We start from the raw sequence: 3,970 nt of genomic DNA, 5'->3' as shown, positions 1-3,970 counted from the left end.
TGTGTGTGTGTGTGTGTGTGTGTGTGTGTGTGTGTGTGCGTGCGTGTGTGATTAGTCCTTTTGTGTGTGTGTGCTTTTGTATTTAGGCATGTGTGGATCTGCTTGCACCTGTGTGTAGACATTGGTGCATATAAGTGCTGAATGAGATTTGCCTGACATTACTGTAAGCATGAGAGAACCTGCTAAAGAGATGGTATCATCAGTCTCCCGCTTACATCCCTCCACTGCCCCAAGCTCACTGCGCCTCAGTAAGATTTCCATTTCAAAGTCCCTCTGAACTGCACTCAGCAGCAACTTCAGGCTCATTGAAAGACGACCAAGCGCTTCCACGTCTGTAACCTCAATTTCTTTAACAAAATTAGTATTTGCATCTTAATATATGTGTACTTGTGTATGTGCACAGAACATCCTCATATTTGCACACACACATACACACACACACAAACACAAACATATCATTTTATGTGATTATATTCCATGTTTTCATTGCACCAAAAAATATACACATACAAATACACACACACAGTGTAGTATTTTGTCTGTAGTGGGTGTTAAGCTGCCTCACTTCATAGCAATATGTGTGTTGCTTGAAGATCGAGCACAGTAGGCTCAGATTGGAAGGCAATGGTAGCAAGCTGCTGCATGCTTGAAACGATTAGCTCCTAGTTTCTCCTCCACACACACACACCCACACAGACACACACATACACACAGTGCACAGTTAATACATTACATACAAAAGATTGTTGAGTGTTGAGTCAAAATGTAGGAACAAAGGAGGCTAACATTATCTTCTTTAATTATGTAATTATTCCCTAGTTACTAAGCAAGTTTGGCTGCTTGTTGATGATATTACTCTTGGTACAAAAAGATTATGAGATTGCTGCACATACATTATGTGGAAGTATTTAGGCTTATAAATGAAATTGGTCGGAGTGAAACGTTTGCTCGGCCAGTAAAAGAATACGCCATCACAGTCACACTCCATATAATCAATCACGTTCTCCAGGCTATGAGAAGTATTTTAACTGTGCTTGTCATGGTCCAAGCAGAGTTTAAATACTTCTCATAGCCTCAGTCCAACTCCCACATAATGAAATGAGGTAGTCAGCAATAATACTTGATTAACCTGTTATTCTTATACATTTGCACTCTCCATTTTCTCAAATGAGCCTCTTTAGTTAATTAGAATTGATCATCAAATAGCTTGATTTTTCATTACGCCTGCTTATGACATGAAGCTATAGATCCAAGAGCGCTAGAGACCAAGGGGCCGAAGACACGCAGGAACCCTTGAATTGATTTTTCACAAGGTAGCAGTATAATAATAAGCGTACAGACTTTTAAACCTTTAATCAAAGTAGGGGTTCATGATGTGCTGTGCTCAAATGAACAGCAACATCTAAAACTCTTTACATAACCCGGCCAGCTGATGTTTGTCAGACTCCGGGCTTGGAACGTAGAATAACAGTTCTGGTGCTGCAAGTAAGGTAAGAAATATAAGAACAGGAGGAACCTTGATTGATGGTGTTATCTGTGAAGTGGCAGGCTAAGGAGTAAGCTGTCTGCTGCAGTGATAAGGCGGTCGTTATCAGAACCAAATCACACTGAAGGCTACTGCACCGAGCCTTCCTGTCTCCTCACTGGTTCACAGGAGAGCGTCCAAGACCAGAGCCAGCAGTCAGCATGTTGTCAGCTGTTGATGAATTGTCAGTAATATATTGTCCAATAACAGTGGGTCTATTTCCAGGGCTACGACTCAGTCAGTTGTACCCATTTGCGTCCAGGATTAAAGGAAATATGTTTATGTAGTGAGGTAAAGTAGGTTGTCGGGACTTTCACATGGTCAAAAATAGGAAATTTCACACACTTGTGGTTTCTCCAGAAGTTTGATTAGGATGCTTGAAGGTAGCTGTAATGTTTAAACAGGCTGCCAAAAACATGAAAAAACACAGTGTTCTTTTAATCAATGTAGCAGTTAGCATGTTGTCATTGGAAAAAGATGTAACATTGTTTCTGTCCACACTGCAGTACAGCAACACTAACTTATTCTATTTATGGATGCGGGTATGAATAAGTTTGTGTTCCAGATATTTTTTTAAGCCCCCACATAGTCTATCCCACCTGATTAGTGTGGCTGTGAACAGACTGTACTTGATCGTCCTGACTTTCCTGTCAGCTTTAATGCATCTGTTAGTGCAGGATAACTTAAGCCTTTGTCACCCTAATTGGTGCATAGCATTTGGTGACCTCATCATGGCACCGCCCAACATCAACCCAAGCAGATGCCTAACCAACAAAAACGGTTGTGTGTATGTGGTGATTTTATAAATCTATTTCTGCCTGCTATCCCAGATAAGTGCCACCAGTCAGACGTGCCTTGGCCATTCAAGACAGGAAGCCCGTGGTGGTGGAAGCTTGGTGACATAGTGACTTCTTGGGAGTTGTATGACACAGTTAATATGATATAGCTGTGTTACCAGAATAATCAGAAACAAGCAGGTGATATTTGTTTCTTTTTAGATTATTTTTGGGGCATTTTTGGCCTTTATTTTGAAAGGACAGCTGAAGAAATGAAAGGGGAGAGAGAGGGGACAATGACATGCCGAGTCGAACCGGGGCCCGCTGCGTCGAGGAGTAAGTCTCCATATATGGGCGCCCGCTCTACCAACTAAGCTATCCGGGCACACAGCAGGTGATGTTCTTGTAATTAACTGTTTCATTTGATTTTTAAACAAAATACAACAATATGCCGTTTACAACATGATTCCAGCCCCCCTCCCCCTTTCCTGAATAAGCGTAGACCTCGGTTGTCAAGTCAGGGCCACTTCCTTAGACAAAAAAGAAGACAAGATCCATCTGCGCTTAGGATTACTGGAGTACTGCGTGGATTCTGCTTGGTGTACACATGTGTTAAGGCAATTTCCATCATCAGGTTTCACAAACCTCCTTTTAGATAAACAGCGACATCTGTCTTCCTTTTTGTTTCTTCAAACATACTTTTTATGTTACTTCATATTTTACCTCATTTGCATTAACAAGCAGCTGTCCTTCTGGCAAATATATCACTGGAGTAGCATTGGAGTTATTACTACTTACTACACTGATACTAAGTGCTTTTCTGTCTAGTGAAGCACTGATTCACGGTGCCTGGTGGCTGACACCCCCATTCAGAGCAGAATGCAGAGACAACAAGACAGAATGTGGAAATGCGTAGATTGTTGTGCTATCTCAACACCATATCGGAGCAAATTGACGCAAAGCAGGGATTTGGCATAAGGAAGCACATTTGTCCAACTTCTGATAGCTGGGACACTGAGGAAGTTCCTTCAGTCATACTTTCCATGGCAGTTAGCAGTTGGTACCGTAAACACGCCGGCCACTCCACAGTGCTTTGTGTTTGCAGAGGGAGGAGTGTGCTGTTTAAATGTCCTGTTTGTATAACTGGAGACAAGAGCCTAGACATCAAAGTTGGTTTATTACAGCCTTCAGGCCTGAGCTCATAAGAATCACTAATTTATGGGTGAACAACTAACAATGCGTGTGTAAAATTGACATCCTAAAAACACTTGAATTGGATCTGACACGTAAGCCAACGTCAACCTGATATGGTTTGTGTTTCTGTCCTCACTCTGGGAACTGTAATCCTGGCTTTTCGGTGGATGTAGGTTCTGTTGCCTGCTATCCAGCACTTATTGAGAGTGAAGGTGGGAATACTGGATTATGTATCTTTGTCCAGTCACTTCAGAATGTGGCACAGCGGAATTTATTAACACATCCTCGCAAAAAAAAAGGGGCGAGTGGCGTTGGAAGCTTGGTGATGTAGTAACTATTTGCGGGTTGTAAGACACAGCTAGTATGATAGCTCCTTTGGTTCTCTCCAAGGTAAGGACTGTCAGTATGCCATGAATTTCCATGTCAGAGGTCGCCAATATTACCTTGGAAATCCAGAGTTCTCGCGAGAGCACAA

The 3,970-nt window shown here is 42.0% G+C and overlaps 1 protein-coding gene across 7 annotated transcripts in view; it reads left to right on the top strand.

Annotated features, from left to right (window-relative positions):
* specc1 (sperm antigen with calponin homology and coiled-coil domains 1) overlaps window positions 1-3,970 on the top strand; it is an 80,148-nt gene that overhangs the window by 27,502 nt on the left and 48,676 nt on the right. The window lies entirely within an intron of this gene.

This window comes from Etheostoma spectabile, chromosome 13 (genome assembly GCF_008692095.1).
Source record: "Etheostoma spectabile isolate EspeVRDwgs_2016 chromosome 13, UIUC_Espe_1.0, whole genome shotgun sequence".
Taxonomy (NCBI): domain Eukaryota; kingdom Metazoa; phylum Chordata; class Actinopteri; order Perciformes; family Percidae; genus Etheostoma; species Etheostoma spectabile.
Note: the sequence above shows the minus strand (reverse complement) of the source record. Positions and strands in the feature narration are given on the sequence as shown.